Source organism: Balaenoptera physalus, assembly GCF_965194825.1.
Source record: "Balaenoptera physalus genome assembly, chromosome: 3".
In the NCBI taxonomy this organism is placed as follows: domain Eukaryota; kingdom Metazoa; phylum Chordata; class Mammalia; order Artiodactyla; family Balaenopteridae; genus Balaenoptera; species Balaenoptera physalus.
In genome coordinates, this window is record NC_138890.1 from 25774377 (window position 1) to 25792898 (window position 18522).

At 42.8% G+C, this 18522-nt stretch overlaps 1 long non-coding RNA gene across 1 annotated transcript in view; it reads left to right on the forward strand.

Moving 5' to 3' along the window:
• LOC309658258 overlaps positions 1-18522 on the forward strand; it is a 215668-nt gene that overhangs the window by 60730 nt on the left and 136416 nt on the right. The window lies entirely within an intron of this gene.

The following is an 18522-nucleotide window of genomic DNA, read 5'->3' on the forward strand; positions in this document are numbered from 1 at the left end:
CCACGGAGCAACCAAGCCCGTGCGCCACAACTACTGAGCCTGTGCTCTAGAGCCCACGAGCCACAACTACTGAAGCCCGCGCGCCTAGAGCCCATGTTCTGCCACAAGAGAAGCCACCGCAATGAGAAGCCTGCACACTGCAACGAAGAACAGCCCCTGCTGGCCGCAACTAGAGAAAGCCCGCGCACAGCAACGAAGATCCAACTCAGCCAAAAATAAATAAATAAAATAAAATAAAACATTTTTTTAAAAAGTATGAACCATGATAATCAATGTTCAATAAATCTTAAAAATGAGAAGAAAAAAAACTGTTACATGAATGTTCATAACATATTCATAACAGCCAAGGAGTGGAAACAACCCAAATGTCCATCAACAGACAAAGAGATAAACAAAATGTGGTCGATCTATACACTAGAAAATTATTCAACCATGAAAGGAATGAAGTTCTGATAATAACATGCTACAACAACATGGATGAACCTTGAAAATATTATGTTAAGTAAAAGAAGCCAGTCCTAAAAGACCACATTTTATATGATTCCAATCAAATGAATGTCTAGAATAGGGAAATCTATAGAGACAGAAACAGATCAGGGGGTGTTTAGGGCTGGGGGTGGGATAGGGGGATGGAGGAGTGATTGCCAATGGGTACTGAGTTTCTTGTTGAGGTGATGAAATGTTCTAAAATTGACTGTGGTGATGGTTGCACATATCTGTGAATATAGTAAAAACCACTGGATTTTACACTTTAAAAGATGAGTTGTACAGTATGTTAATTATATCTAAACAAAGCTGTTAAAAACCAGTCACAGCCAAGACTTACCACGTGAGCTTTCAATTATAACTTCATCTCCTCCTTCTACATGCTGCACCTCCAAAGTATTAGCACAACACATAGGGTGCCTGACCGTGAGCCCCAGAGGTATTTGACTGGATGGCAAATGTTCACAAGCACCAATGGTAGCAAACAGGCGGATTAATGGAGGCTGGGAGGAAAGATATATGCACAAAGATATTAACCAAGCATTATTCAAATAGCAGGGGTAAAGTTAATAACTGATATGCACTTTGAACTATGGGATTGGTTAAAAGTATCATGGAGTACGATGCAATCATGAAAAAAATGATGTACTAGATATAATCTCAAAGTCCATCAACAGAGAACAGAGTAAATCATTGACAGTGTGTTCCCACAGTGGACTGCACAGAACCATTTGAAAGAATGTGGCAGCTCTGTGAAAAATGAAATGGAAAGATCCCAAGATGTACTGATATAGGTGCAAAAGTGTGTGCACAGGATTCTTCCACTTGTACAAATTATATATACACACATCTGCACGTATATTATGTACATACATATGTAAACACACACACATATACTTGAATACAGGGGTAATATTCCAAATATTTAGCAATTGGTAGAGCAGGTCACCACCCAGTTAACATGGATGCTGGCAGATATGCCCTGTTGCTGCATCCCAGCTGAATGCTGAGCCCGATTTTGTGAATGGATACATTAGAACATTTTTGGAAAGAGATGTAAGAAGCTGAAGGCAGTGGTTGTGTATTAACTAGGGAGCTTTTGACTGAAAATAAGATCATACCCAGGGGCACCTTCAAGATGGCAGAGGAATAAGATGTAGAGATCACCTTCCTCTCCACAAATACATCAAAACTACATCTACGTATGGAACAACTCCTACAGAACACCTACTGAATGCTGGCAGAAGACCTCAGACTTCTCAAAAGACACCCTCTTGGGCGACCTACCCACAGAGGCGGGTCCAAACCCAAAGCTGAACCCCAGGAGCTGTGCGAACAAAGAAGAGAAAGGGAAATCTCTCCCAGCAGCCTCAGGAGCAGCGGATTAAATCTCCACAACCAATTTGATGTACCCTGCATCTCTGGAATACCTGAATAGACAACAAATCATCCCAAATTGAGGGGTGGACTTTGGGAGCAACTGCAGACTTGGGGTTTGCTTTCTGCATCTAATTTGTTTCTGGTTTTATGTTTATCTTAGTTTAGCATTTAGAGCTTATTATCAGTGGTAGATTTGTTTATTGATTTGGTTGCTGTCTTCCCTTTTTTATATATATATATATATTTTTTTTTTCCTTTTTCTCTTTTTGTGAGTGTGTATGTGTATGCTTCTTTGTGTGGTTTTGTCTGTATAGCTTTGCTTTTGCCATTTGACTAGGGCTCTGACTGTCCTTTTTTTTGTTTTTTTACATAGTTTTTAGCACTCGATATCATTGGTGGATTTGTTTTTTTGGTTTGGTTGCTCTCTTCTTTCTTTCTTTCTTTCTTTTATTACTTTTTTATTTTTAATAATTTTTTCTATTTTAATAACTTTATTTTATTTTATTTATTCTTTTTTCTTTCTTTCTTTCTTCCTTTCTTTCTTTCTTTCTTTCTTTCTTTCTTTCTTTCTTTCTTTCTTTCTTTCTTTCTTTCTTTCTTTTCCTCCCTTTTCTTCTGAGCCGTGTGGCTGACCGGGTCTTGGTGCTCTGGCCAGGTGTCAGGCCTGATTCTCTGAGGTGGGAGAGCCAAGTTCAGGACATTGGTCCACCAGAGACCTCCTGGCCCCACGTAATATCAAACGGCAAAAGCTCTCCCAGAGATCTCCATCTCAACAATAAGACTCAGCTCCACTCAACGACCAGCAAGCTACAGTGCTGGACACCCTATGCCAAACAACTAGCAAGACAGGAACACAAACCCACTCATTCGCAGAGAGGCTGCCTAAAATCATAATAAGGTCACAAACACCCCAAAACACACCACTGGAAGCGGTCCTGTCCACCAGAAAGACAAGATCCAGCCTCATCCACCAGAACACAGGAACCAGTCCCCTCCACCAGGAAGCCTACACAACCCACTGAACCAACCTTACCCACTGGAAGCAGACACCAAAAACAACGGGAACTACGAACCTGCAGCCTGCAAAAAGGAGACCCCAAACACAGTAAGTTAAACAAAATGAGAGGACAGAGAAATACACAGCAAAGGAGCAAAGTAAAAACCCACCAGACCAAACAAATGAAGAGGAAATAGGCAGTCTACCTGAAAACGAATTCAGAGTAATGATAGTAAAGATGATCCAAAATCTTGGAAATAGAATGGAGAAAATACAAGAAACATTTAACAAGGACCTAGAAGAACTAAACAGGAGACGAACAATGATGAACAACACAAATGAAATTTAAAATTCTCTAGAAGGAATCAATAGCAGAATAACTGAGGCAGAAGAACGGATAATTGACCTGGAAGATAAAATAGTGGAAATAACTACCACAGAGCAAAATAAAGAAAAAAGAATGAAAAGAATTGAGGACAGTCTCAGAGACCTCTGGGACATTAAATGCACCAGCATTCGAATTATAGGGGTCCCAGAAGAAGAAGAGAAAAAAAAAAGGGACTGAGAAAATATTTGAAGAGATTATAGTTGAAAACTTCCCTAATATGGGTAAGGAAATAGTCAATCAAGTCCAGGAAGCACAGAGAGTCCCATACAGGATAAATCCAAGGAGAAACACGCCAAGACACATATTAATCTAACTATCAAAAATTAAATACAAAGAAAAATTATTAAAAGCAGCAAGGGAAAAGCAACAAATAACATACAAGGGAATCCCCATAAGTTTAACAGCTGATCTTTCAGCAGAAACTCTGCAAGGCAGAAGGGAGTGGCAGGACATACTGAAAGTGATGAAAGGGAAAAACCTACAACCAAGATTATTCCACCCAGCGAGGATCTCATTCAGATTCGATGGAGAAATTAAAACCTTTACAGACAAGCAAAAGCTAAGAGAATTCAGCACCACCAAACCAGCTCTACAACCATTGCTAAAGGAACTTATCTAGGCAGGAAACACAAGAGAAGGAAAAGACTTACAATAACAAACCCAAAACAATTAAGAAAATGGTAATAGGAACATACATATTGATAACTACCTTAAATGTAAATGGATTAAATGCTCCAACCAAAAGACACAGACTGGCTGAATGGATACAAAAACAAGACCTGTACATATGCTGTCTACAAGAGACCCACTTCAGACCTAGGGACACATACAGACTGAAAGTGAGGCGATGGAAAAAGATATTCCATGCAAATGGAAATCAAGAGAAAGCTGGAGTAGCAATTCTCATATCAGACAAAATAGACTTTAAAATAAAGACTATTACAAGAGAAAAATAAGGACACTACATAATGATCAAGTGATCAATCCAAGAAGAAGATATAACAATTGTAAATATTTATGCACCCAACATAGGAGCACCTCAATACATAAGGCAAATGCTAACAGCCATAAAAGGGGAAATCGACAGCAACACAATCGTAGTTGGGGACTTTAGCACCCCACCTTCACCAATGGATAGATCATCCAAAATGAAAATAAATAAGAAAACACAAGCTTTAAATGATACATTAAACAAGATGGACTTAATTGATATTTATAGGACATTCCACCCAAAAACAACAGAATACACTTTCTTCTCAAATGCTCATGGAACATTCTCCAGGATAGATCATATCTTGGGTCACAAATCAAGCCTTGGTAAATTTAAGAAAATTAAAATCATATCAAGTGTCTTTTCTGACCACAACACTATGAGACTAGATATCAATTACAGGAAAAAAACTGTAAAAAATACAAACACATGGAGGCTAAACAATACACTACTAAATAACCAAGAGATCACTGAAGAAATCAAAGAGGAAATCAAAAAATACCTAGAAACAAATGACAATGAAAACATGATGAGCCAAAACCTATGGGATGCAGCAAAAGCAGTTCTAAGAGGGAAGTTTATAGCAATACAATCCTACCTCAAGAAACAAGAAACATCTCAAATAAACAACCTAACCTTACACCTAAAGCAATTAGAGAAAGAAGAACCAAAAAAACCCAAAGTTAGCAGAAGGAAAGAAATCATTAAGATCAGATCAGAAATAAGTGAAAAAGAAATGAAGGAAATGATAGCAAAGATCAATAAAACTAAAAGCTGGTTCTTTGAGAAGATAAACAAAATTGATAAACCATTAGCCAGACTCATCAAGAAAAAAAGGGAGAAGACTCAAATCAATAGAATTAGAAATGAAAAAGGAGAAGTAACAAATGACACTGCAGAAATACAAAGGATCATGAGAGATTACTACAAACAACTATATGCCAATAAAATGGACAGTCTGGAAGAAATGCACAAATTCTTAGAAAAGCACAACCTTCTGAGACTGAACCAGGAAGAAATAGAAAATATGAACAGACCAATCACAAGCACTGAAATTGAAACTGTGATTAAAAATCTTCCAACAAACAAAAGCCCAGGACCAGAGGGCTTCACTGGCGAATTCTATCAAATATTTAGAGAAGAGCTAACACCTATCCTTTTCAAACTCTTCCAAAATATAGCAGAGGGAGGAACACTCCCAAACTCATTCTACGAGGCCACCATCACCCTGGTACCAAAACCAGACAAAGATGCCACAAGAAAAGAAAACTACAGGCCAATATCACTGATGAACATAGATGCAAAAATCCTCAACAAAATACTAGCAAACAGAATCCAACAGCACATTAAAAGGATCATACACCATGATCAAGCGGGGTTTATCTCAGGAATGCAAGGATTCTCTTATATATGCAAATCAATCAATGTGATACACCATATTAACAAATTGAAGGAGAAAAACCATATTATCATCCCAATAGATGCAGAAAAAGCTTTTGAGAAAATTCAACAGCCATTTATGATAAAAACCCTCCAGAGGGCTTCCTTGGTGGCGCAGTGTTTAAGAATCTGCCTGCCAATGCAGGAGACACAGGTTTGAGCCCTGGTCTGGGAAGATCCCACATGTCACAGAGCAGCTAAGCCCGTGCGCCACAGCTACTGAGCCTGTGCTCTAGAGCCCACGTGCCACAACTACTGAAGCTCGGGTGCCTAGAGCCCGAGCTCTGCAACAAGAGAAGCCACTGCAATGAGAAACCCGTGCACCACAATGAAGAGTAGACCCCACTCGTCGCAACTAGAGAAAGCCCGTGCACAGCAACAATGACCAAATGCAGCCAAAAATAAATAAATAAGTAAATTAAAAAAAAAAAAAGAACCCTCCAGAAAGTAGGCATAGAGGGAACTTACCTCAACTTAATAAAGGCCATATATGACAAACCCACAGCCAACATCGTTCTCAATGGTGAAAAATTGAAACCATTTCCACTGAGATCAGGAACAAGACAAGGTTGCCCACTCTCACCACTATTATTCAACATAGTTTTGGAAGTTTTAGCCACAGCAATCAGAGAAGAAAAAGAAATAAAAGCAATCCAAATTAGAAAAGAAGAAGTAAAACTGTCACTGTTTGCATATGACATGATGCGATACATAGAGAATCCTAAAGATGCTACCAGAAAACTACTAGAGCTAAATGAATTTGGTAAAGTTGCAGGATACAAAATTTATACACAGAAATCTCCTACATTCCTATACACTAATGATGAAAAATCTGAAAGAGAAATTAAGGAAACACTCCCATTTACCATTGCAACAAAAAGAATAAAATACCTAGGAATAAACCTACCCAAGGAGACAAAAGACCTGTATGCAAAAAACAATAAGACACTGATGAAAGAAATTAAAGGTGATACAAACAGATGGAGAGATATACCATGTTCTTGGATTAGAAGAATCAACATTGTGAAAATGACTATACTACCCAAAGCAATCTACAGATTCAATGCAATCCCTATCAAACTACCAATGTCATTTTTCACAGAACTAGAACAAAAAAATTCATAATTTGTATGGAAACACAAAAGACCCTGAATAGCCAAAGCAATCTTGAGAAAGAAAAACGGAGCTGGAGGAATCAGGCTCCCTGACTTCAGACTATACTACAAAGTTACAGTCATCAAGACAGTATGGTACTGGCACAAAAACAGAAATATAGATCAATGGAACAGGATAGAAAGCCCATAGAGAAACCCACGCACATATGCTCACCTTATCTTTGATAAAGGAGGCAAAAATATACAATGGAGAAAAGGACAGCCTCTTCAATAAGTGGTGCTGGGAAAACTGGACAGCTACATGTAAAAGAATGAAATTAGAACACTCCCTAACACCATACACAAAAATAAACTCAAAATGGATTAAAGACCTAAATGTAAGGCCAGATACTCTAAAACTGTTAGAGGAAAACACAGGCAGAAAACTCCATGATATAAATCACAGCAAGATCCTTTTTGACCCACCTCCTAGAGAAATGGAAATAAAAACAAAAATAAACAAATGGGACCTAATGAAACTTAAAAGCTTTTGCACAGCAAAGGAAACCATAAACAAGATGAAAAGACAACCCTCAGAATGAGAGAAAATATTTGCAAACGAAGCAACTGACAAAGGATTTATCTCCAAAATATACAAACAACTCATGCGGCTCAAAATCAAAAAACAACCCAATCCAAAAATTGGCAGAAGACCTAAATAGACATTTCTCCAAAGAAGATATACAGATTGCCAACAAACACATGAAAGGATACTCAACATCACTAATCATTAGAGATAGGCAAATCAAAACTACAATGAGGTATCACCTCACACCAGTCAGAATGGCCATCATCAAAAAATCTACAAACAATAAATGCTGGAGAGGGTGTGGAGAAAAGGGAACCCTCTTGCACTGTTGGTGGGAATGTAAATTGATACAGCCACTATGGAGGACAGTATGGAGGTTCCTCAAAAAACTAAAAATAGAACTATCATATGACCCAGCAATCCCACTACTGGGCATATACCCTGAGAAAACCATAATTCAAAAAGAGTCATGTACCACAATGTTCACTGCAGCTCTATTTACAATAGCTAGGACATGGAAGCAATCTAAGTGTCCATCGACAGATGAATGGATAAAGAAGATGTGGCACATATATATACAATGGAATATTACTCAGCCATAAAAAGAAATGAAATTGAGTTATTTGTAGCGAGGTGGATGGACCTAGAGACTGTCATACAGAGTGAAGTAAGTCAGAAAGAGAAAAACAAATACCGTATGCTAAAACATATATATGGAATCTAAAAAAAAAAAAAAAGGTTCTGAAGAACCTAGGGGCAGGACAGGAATAAAGACGCAGACATAGAGAATGGACTTGAGGACACGGGGAGGGGGAGGGGTAAGCTGGAACGAAATGAGAGAGTGGCATGGACATATATACACTACCAAATGTAAAATAGATAGCTAGTGGGAAGCAGCCGCATAGCACAGGGAGATCAGCTCGGTGCTTTGTGATGACCTAGAGGGGTGGGATAGGGAGGGTGGGAGGGAGACGCAAGAGGGAGGAGATATGGGAATGTATGATTCACTTTGTTATAAAGCAGAAACTAACACACCACTGTAAAGCAGTTATACTCCAATAAAGTTGTTTAAAAAAAAATCATACCCATCTCTTACAATTCAACAATAAGAAAACAAACAATCCAATTAAAAATGGGCAAAATAGGGACTTCCCTGGCGTTCCAATGATTAAGACTCCACACTTCCACTGCAGGGGGCAAGGGATCGATCCCTGGTCAGGTAACTAAGATTCCGCATGCCATGCAGCGCGGCCAAAAAAAAAGGCGGGGGGGGGCAAAATATTTGAATAAACACTTTGCCAAAGAAGATATACAGGTGGCATATAAGCACATAATATCATTAGTCATTAGGGAAATACAAATTAAAACCACAATAAATACTGTCATACACTGGCCAGAATGGCTCAAATCTAAAAGGTTAAAAGGTTGACCATACCAAGCGTTGGTGATGACGTAAAATAACTGGAACTCACTCACACTGCTGGTAGGAATGTAAAATGCGGCAAACGCTTTGGAAAACGGTTTGGCAATTTCTTAAAAATGTAAACATACACTTGTATGATCCAACCAGTACAGTCCTGGGTATTTTACTTAATACAAATGAAAGCATAAGTTCATAGAGACTTCTACACAAATGTTTATATCAACTTTACTTGTTATAGCAAAAACTGGAAATAACTCTAATGACCATTATTCGGTTCTGATAAACAAACTGATATATTCATATAATGAAATATTACTCAGCAACAAAAAGGAATGGACTATTGATACATTCAACAACACAAATGAATCTCAAAATAATTATACTGAGTGAAAGAAGCCAATAATTACACTGAGTGAAAGGACCCACATCCCCAAAATTGTATATATTGTATGATCCATTTATATAAAATGATGAAAAATGCAAAATATTCAATAGTGATAGAAAGCAGATCAGTGGTTGCCTGGAGAAATTTCGGGAGCAGTGGAGGAGCAGTGAGGGTAAATAGATCACAAAGGGTCACTTTGGGGGGTAATAGATATGCTTATCATCTTGATTATGGTTGTATACATATGTCAGAACTCATCAAATTGTACAGTTCAATTATGTGCAGTTTGTTATATATCAATTTTATCCCAGTAAAACTATTTTTAAAGTAAAAAAAAAAGTTCGTACAATGTGATCCTGTATTTTTTGAAGAAGATGGAAACGAAAGAAAAAAAGATACATAATCCACTCCCAAGCATTAATGGCAATTCTCTCTAGATGGGATTATGACTTCTTCATATCTTTGTGGGGAGTTTGTTCTGATTAAATATATTTACTAGCTGTCCTGCAATTGGCATATACTGTGTTGCCTTCATAATACGGAAAACCATTCCTGACAAATGTATGCTCCCTCCTACAAAGGAAACATCCCCCAGCCTTCATAAATTGGGGTGAAACCCCCAAGCTGACGTCTGTGAAGGGCTGACCCTAAGGTGGCTGGAAACTCACATGCACCCCATCACTACCCCTGAGGTTTGGGATCCAGCCCGCACTGGCTACCCCTTCTGATCACAGCCCCCTGATTTCCCAGCGGGAACCACACCCTCCCGCCTTCCACTCTACGGTTGGTGGAAGCAGGGCTGACTCCACCCCCATGCTGGGCATGTGACCTGGGCCTGACCAATCAGGTCATCCTGCCCGCCCCTGGCTGCAAGAACTAGTGCAGGCAGGACCACCCAGGGATTTTCAGGAACTCTTAGGGAAAAGGCTCTCTCTTCTGGGGTTCCAAGCTAAGTGGATGTTAGTCTGAAGCTGCCTGTGGAGGAAGGGGAGACCTGCCATGTCGGGCAAATCCGCCTGAGAATTAAGCCAACATGGAGAGAAACAGGGAGGGGAGATGAAGGGAGACCAGTTCTTAACATCGTTATTAGAGCACCTGGATCCAGCGTGATTAAAGCCACTTTCCGTGTTCTATGAGCCAGTGAATTCCCACGTAAGCAAAAGCTTAGGTGACTGCCCCGTTCCTGAACTCCCCTTGCCAACCCCAGGTCAACAGGCATCTTCACACCCCTCAACCCCTCCCTCTCCATCCTCCCCTTTAAATGATTTTGGTTGCTGGGTGGGGTCTGCATCAAGGGGGAGCAGCTAGTCCCTCTGCCCCTAGAGCTTATTTGGCCTCCCTTATTCCTGCTGTTGAGAGAATTCCAGAGTCTCTGGAGCCCAATTGCCTGATGGGAACCCTAGATCACCCAGTTCCTAGCTGTGTGACCCGGGGCATCTTTCTGATCCTTTCTGGGTCTTAATCGCCTCAGCTGTGATAACACTACCTACCTCAGAGAATTCCTGGATTAAATGAAATGATAAGTAAGCACTCAGTAAATTTATTAACATCACCATCACCTGCTGAACATAAAAGTCTCACCAAATATTGCTTTAGGATCTCGTTATAATTGCTTACCATTAATTTTATTTAGACTACCATTTGCTGTTTCTAAGCAGTCTAAAGAAGTCACTTTGGGCTCCCAGGGTTTCTGGGGCCCTTTCTAGGACACCTATCACCCTCTAGTCTAACTGTCTGGCTCCGGGTCTGTCTTCAACAGAATTCAGTCTCCACAAGGCATGTGGAATCTTACCCCTCTGTCCTCGGCGCCCAGCACAGTGTGTAGACAGTGTTCACACTCAGTAAGGTGGATGAGGTCATTCAGGAAGGCAGCCAGGAGCTTGCAGAGTCTAGCAACTCACACCCCCTTCGTCCTCTCATCCCCTGATTCACAAACTTGTTCAGGTGGAGGCAGAGAATGCGTGGAAGAGCCATCTCGTGCAAACCATGAACACCCTTCGGAGAAACTGTGACATTTCCGTCAGAAGCATGCTTGTTTTTCATACCAGTTAAGCTGTCAGATTAAAACTGATGGGCCATTTCCTCATTTTTCAGCCCATATGCCTTTGCTACTTTATTCATTCATTTCATCCAGGAGCACTCTGCCAGCAAACAAAACTGTCAGGGGAGGAGGGGAAGAGCGAAGATGTAAGAATAATAAAAAAGAGAACATTTTACACTGAGCTAATTCTACCCATTGCCTTTTGTTTTTTGGATGGATTGGGAGAGATGACCGATTTGCCCCGGCCTGCTCTGTCCCACTCTCAGACCTTTGCCATTTGCGAAACTCCACTCCATCCTTAGTGCTGATTCCTTACATCCTTTCCTTGGCCTAAGCACCATTTCCCCCAAAATAAGGGCCCAAAGAGAAAGGGGAATGGATGCAGTGGCCATTGGGGTTATGGTGTGAGCTCTTGGCCTGAGTTTTGTTCTTTAATCCTCCCAGTGTCACTAAGAGGTCAGTGGTGTTGGCTGTCCCTGTGCTCCAGAGGAGGAAACAAAGAGGGGCGATCCCTGCCCAGGACATAGGGCCAGGGAGAGTGCAATTCACCCAAAGGCCGCAATTTTGACCACCATGCACTATGGCCGGTTGACCAATACCACAGGCCCTGGGGCTTCGCTGTTAGGGACAGAGGAGAGGGGATTGTTAACACCCAACTCCCCTCACCCCAGCCTGCAGCCCTTCATTCCCGACAGCATGGCTGAGACTCCCGCCTGGTATCTCTTAGATTAGCCCCCAGCTATTTTTATTCTGCCCTTGCTTAGGGAAGAAATACAGTTTGGGCAAACCCTCAGGCCGGGCCCCAGGGGAGACCGCCATTCACCAAGGAAGAAAACAGAGCTTATTTTACATTTGACTATCTTTTTTTAAAAAATCTTTTTTCCTTAGAAGCATCTTCAAATTGAGTCACCCTGCCAGATCCCCTCCAGCAGGGCCTTTTTGGCCCCTTAAACTCACCCACACAGTGGATGGAGGCAGGACTTGTACCTGTTGAATGAAGTCCTTTCTCCTGGGCTGGAGGGAAGAGGAGTCAAGGGGAGGGGCTTGGTGGAGGGAAAAGGAACCCAGGAAGGGGAAATGAGAGGATGTCAGGGAAGACAGAGAAGCCTGCAGAAGCCCAGGCTGTGTGTGGGAGAGGTCAGGGATGAGCTGAGGTGGAGGGACCTAGGGGACACCTGAATGGAGATGACGGGGGGGGGTCCAGAGCTCACCTGAGTGGAGATAAAACTTTGGTATTTTTTTTCTATTTTTGAATTTTATCTTTTTATTAAACAATTTTTTAAATTTATTTTATTGAAGTATAGTTGATTTACGATGTGTTAATTTCTGCTGTTATACATATATATTCTTTTCCATTATGGTTTATTACAGGATATTAAATATAGTTCCTGTGTAATGCTATTTTTTAAATTTTTTAAAATTTATTTTATTGAAGTCGAGTTGATTTACAGTGTTGTGTTAATTTCTGCTGTACAAAAAGTAATTCAGTTATACATACATATACATATTCTTTTTCATATTCTAACTTTGAAACTCTTGATGATGGTCCTTTAGATGATGGTGACAGCTCTGGGGACATGGATGGATCACGTTGCCTTTGAGAATATGTAGAGCTGGAGAGGGAAGAAGATCTAAGCCAGCATTTAAGGCTGAATAGAAGATGAAGAAAGGGAATTCCATGGCGGTCCAGCAGTTAAGACTCTGCGCTTCCACTGCAGGGGCTGCGGTTCGATCCCTGGTCGGAAACTAAGATCCCACATGCCCCGTGGTGCGGCCAGAAAAAAAGAAGAGGAAGATGAAGAAAGAAGAGGGGGCAGGAGTTGCCAGAGAAGCAAGAGGAAAACCGAGGGAGGGTGGTGTCACAGAGGTGGGAGGTGTCTGGGAAGAAGCAAGGAGCAGCTGGTCAACGCTGAGGAGGTAGGGTGGGGCTAAGTCCTTCAGATCAGCAGCCTGGAGGTAACTGATGACCTTAGCAAAGCTTGCTTTGGGAGAATGATAGTAGTTGAAGCCAGATTGAAGGGACCCAGGGAGTGGGAGGTGAGGAGAGGGAGATGTGTCACAGAAGTCGGGCAGTAAAGAGGAGAAAAGACGGAGCAGTGGCTCAAGGGGGGAAAACACTCTTCTGTGTCCTGTCCAGAGGGACGCCCTCTCCCTGCATAGATCCCCTCCTCCCCACCTCCCTGCACCCAGGGGCACAGACACCACTGTCCTTCTGTATTGCAAGGGTCCCTAACTCCCAGTACTGGTCCGTGGCCTGTTAGGAACTGGGCCGCACAGCAGGAGGTGAGCAGCGGACCAGCAAGCGAAGCTTCATCTGTAGTTCCCCATCGCTCGCGTTACCGCCTGAACCGCTCCCCCCACCCCAAGGAAAAACTGTCTTCCACAAAACCGGTCCCTGGTGCCAGAAAAGTTGGGGACCGCTGCTGTATTGTACTGAAGGGCAAGGGCCTCCATTTCTGTGCAGTCCTTGGGGGTCTAACACACAGGGGAAGCTCGACAGATATCAGATGCTTTGGATGACACTGACAACAACAATGGAGACGATGATGAAAATATAAATTCTTGAATATCAGGAAATCTCCTGTTTGGGGGATTAAAAGAACAGTTAGACTCACCGAGAAGTCTAACTAGTCAGGGCACCTCTTCTGTCTCTGGTCATCCCTCTCAGTCCTGTTTGCTGGTTCCTCTTTTCTCTTCATCCTTATTTCTTCTCTGTTTATACTCAGGTCTCTGGGTGATCTCATCCAACCTCCCGGCTTTAAACTCTATCTGCGTGCCAGAGACTTCCAAATGTACACCTCTAGCCCCAACTGCTCTCCCGAACTCCAAACTTACGGAGACACCCGCCTGCCTGTCATCTTAATTGGGTGTCATCTTGACTCAACATGTCCAAAACCAAACTCCTGATCGCCTTCCTCCTTCAGTTACTTAGGCCAAAAATCTCACAGTTCTTTGCTCTCCTTCCTTCAAGAATGATATCCATTCCTTCAGGAAACCTTGTCCAGTTGGATTGGTTCTCTCTTCAAAATACACCCAGAATATGACCACCTCTCACCACCTCTACTGCTATCAGCCAGGTGCAAGCCACCATCACCTGCCACCTGGGCGGCTGCCATTGGCCTCCTAACTGGTCTCCCTGCTCTGCCCATGTCCCCTTCACTTTGTTATCAACATATAAGTCATATGAAGTCACTCCTCTGCTCTAAGCCCCCCGATGGCTCCCTGTGTCCCTCAGAGGCCAATCCTTCCAGTGACCTACAAAGCCACTCATGATTTTGTCCTCCACTGTCTCTCTGACCACCTGTTTTTGTTGTTGTTGTTGTTGTTTTTAATTTATTTATTATTTTATTTTATTTCTAGCTGCATTGAGTCTTCGTTGCTGCACGCGGGCTTTCTCTAGTTGCGGTGAGCGGGGGCTGCTCTTCGTTGCGGTGTGCCGGCTTCTCATTGCGGTGGCTTCTTTTGCTGCGGAGCGTGGGCTGTAGGCACGCGGACTTCCGTTGTTGCAGCACGCGGGCTCAGTAGTTGTGGCTCGCGGGCTCTAGAGCACAGGCTCAGTAGTTGTGATGTACGGGCTTAGTTGCTCCGCGACATGTGGGGTCTTCCCGGACCAGGGCTCGAACCCGTGTCCCCTGCATTGGCAGGCAGATCTTAACCACTGCGCCACCAGGGAAACCCTCTCTGACCACCTGTTATTCCTCTCCTGCTCACACTCTGTTCTAGCCACACTGGCTTCCTTGCTATTCCCCACATATGCCAGTCATGCTCCGATTCTGAGGTTTTTTCCCCCCACACCAAGCAATTCTCCAACACCAGCTGGGTGTCCTCTAATTCAAGTGAATTCTGACACCACCTACCTGGAGAGAGCATCAGATCCCACAGGTAAGGGCTCAGTCCTACAAGACCGTCCTCCCACCCCCCACTTCAGACTCAAATCACAAGTCCAGGTTGTCACCTGTGCTTCTGACCAACAGGCTATAGATGGAAGGTTCCCACAAACCCCTCCTCCTTGCATTCAATTAATTTGCTAGAGTGGCTCACAGAACTCAGAGAAACATTTAGTTTACTAGAGCACCAGTTTATTATAAAAGGATATAACTCAGGAACACCCAGATGGAAGAGATGCATAGGGCAAAGTATGGGGAAAGGGGGTGGAGCTTCCATGCTCTCCCAAAGTGCACTACTCTCCCCAGTCTCCAGGTGTCCACCAACGTGGAAGCTCTCCGAACCCCATCCTTTTGGGGTTTTATGGAGGCTTCATTACATAGGCAAGATGGATTAGATCACTGGCCATCGATGATTGAACTCATGATCGATAGACTGAATCTCCATCCCCTTTCCCCTCCCTGGAGGTTGGGAGGTAGGACTTAAGTTCCAATCCACTAATCATGTGGCTGGTTCCCCTGGCAACCAACCCCCATCCTTTGTGCTTTCCAAAATTCTCCTCCTGAACATAACAAAGGATAAATCTATCACTCCTTTATCGTAGGAAATTCCAATGGTTTTAGGACCTCTGTGCCAGGAGCACAACGAAGACCAAATATATATTTCTTATTATGAATCACAATATCACAGATGCTCCCACCGTAGTCCTTTGCTCTAGCTGGTCCCTGTGTGGAACCCTATTCCCTCTGCTGTCCACTCTGCTCAAATCTTGCCTCTCAATGTGGCCAACTGTGACCTCCCAACTGAACACTGCAAACCTGCCCTCCTCCCATTCCAAATTTTCATTAGCGGGGGCCACATTTCCCAAAACACTTATTTTCTAACATAATGAATGACTTATTTAGTATGTTAATTTTCTAACTGAAGTATATTCAAGTATTATTGATTAATAATATTAGTTTCAGGTATACAGCATAGTGATTCAGTATTTTTGCAGATTATACTCCATTTTAAGTTATTATAAGATAATGGCTATAATTTTCTGTGCTATACAATATATCCTGTTGTTTATCTATTTTACACATAGTAGTATCTGTTAATCCCATACCCCTAATTTGTCCCTCCTCCCTTCCCACTCCACTTTGGTAACCACAAGTTTGTTTCCTAGTCCGTTAATTATCATCTGCTCATCCTCCCCCCACGTACTACAAGTTCCAAGACGGCAGGGAATCTTTGTTTTGTTCACTGAGCATCCCTAACATAGTTCCTGGCACAAAGTAGGTGTTCAGTAAATACTTGAATGAATGACCCCTTGAAGACCGTTCTAATACTTTTAATTCCTTGACTGTCGGCTAAGCAAAATGGAGAATATAAGCTTGCCTTACTGTTTAACAGTGAACATTAAGGTGATTCATGAAATGTCTTCCAAAAACTATACAGGTAAACTTTGTACATTTGCATGTTTTTAAAATATCTGGTATCTTTTAAAAAAGAAAAAGTCCATAAGAGCATTTCATGCGGACGGATGGAAATAGTCTACACATAGCAAGACCACAGAGCAAATGTGAGTACTGCCCCCTCCTGGTTGAACATGGAGGTGTGGCTTTCTGCACCACCAGCCCCACTGGGGACGACTTACGAACCTGGTGGGGTTGCGAGATATGCTATCGATGACATTTCAAAATGGGTCAAATTCAACCCTATTTTCAGACGGAGGCAAGGAATAAAGTGTCAAAAGGAGAATTTCTAGGGAGTACAGAGCCCACACATTTCCATATTGTGAGGAGGATGTTGACAGTTAGTGGGAAGTAGTAAAGAAAAATGTTAAGCAAGAAAATCCTAACATGATCACGTCCATCTGCTGCACTTACAGCTGGAATCTGAGTGGGAATTTCCCATCTGTGCTTTAGTCTCAGCTTTAATTTGACTATAAATAAGACACACATGCACAACTTGCACTGAGTGCCTTTTGGGGCCCCAAGTTGTTTAAGGATGATATTGATATATATATATATATATATAAACTGTGTATACATATACTTTAACTCAGAACCTACACATTAAACTAGTCAGTCTGAGGTGTGCAGCCAGTCTCTTCTAACTTGGTCCCAGGACGATCTGACATTTCATAACTGAGGCCTTAACTGTTGACATCCTCTGCTCAAACAGATCTAAACAGAACTTCTGATGCCCAGGCCAGCTTCCCCTGGAGAACCCGGCTGTTTGCTTCAGGAAACCTCGGGGCCCAGAGGCCTGAAGGTGGCTGGATTTGGGAAGCCCATGGCTCAGTCAGACAGAAGCTGCACTTGCTACTTTACATTCTTGTGTGATTCTCAAATGGACTCTACAAGCATCTATATAGACTATCACCCCCACTTTACAGGTGGGGAAGTTGAGGCTTAGTGACATAAGGTAACTTGCCCAGGGTCATGTGGTTCCTTAGTGGTAGAGCCAAGACTCAAAACCAAGTCTTTGAAGCAAGGTTCAAACCCACATGTTCTTTCCACTTTCCCCTCTGCCCCCACATTACCCTCCCAGGGCCTCTGGGGCTATAAATAGTTGGGGAGGCTGGGATTTTGTGTGCGAGGTCAGCCAGGCCTTTAGCACAAGGAGACACTAACATCTCCCAGCCTGGCCTAGCCTGGGCCCTGCTATCCCCCAGGACTCAACAGAACTCAGGCCCAGACAGGCCCCAGCTTATCACTGGCTTCACTCTCTTGGTTATATTTAGCTCTGGACCTCAAAGAGAAAGGTGTGGGCCAGCCCCTGAGACAGCGCACACCCCCAGGCCAGGCCAGGCCACTGTGCGTAGAAAGAGGGTGTCTGCCACATCCTCTTCAGACACTGGCATGAGCCTCCTCCAGGAGGGGGCTGGGTGCACCCTCCTTCCTGAGAGTCTGCGGGATCTTGTTCGTCTTGCTCCTTGAGGGAGGGACCACGGCAGTGTCTGTAACACCCTGCATGTGGCTGTTGATTAATCATTCTTTGTTGAGTGAACAAATCAATGATCCAAATTCATGTTCTAGAAATCTGGACATCAAGACAGGCACATGAATTCCCAGAGGGATACCTTAGCAAACCGAATGCATTTCATGCTATTAAATAGTCAACTTGGGACTTCCCTGGTGGCACAGTGGTTAAGAATCCGCCTGCCAATGTAGGGGACAGGGGTTCGAGCCCTGGTCCCAGAAGATCCCACATGCCGCGGAGCAACTAAGTTCGTGCGCCACAACTACTGAGCCTGCACTCTAGAGCCTGCGAGCCACAACTACTGAAGCCCACACGCCTAGAGCCTGTGCTCTGCAACAAGAGGAGCCACCGCAGTGAAGAGTAGCCGCCACTCGCCACAACTAGAGAAAGCCTGCATGCAGCAACGAAGACCCAACGCAGCCAAAAATAAATAAATTTTTTAAAATAAAAAAA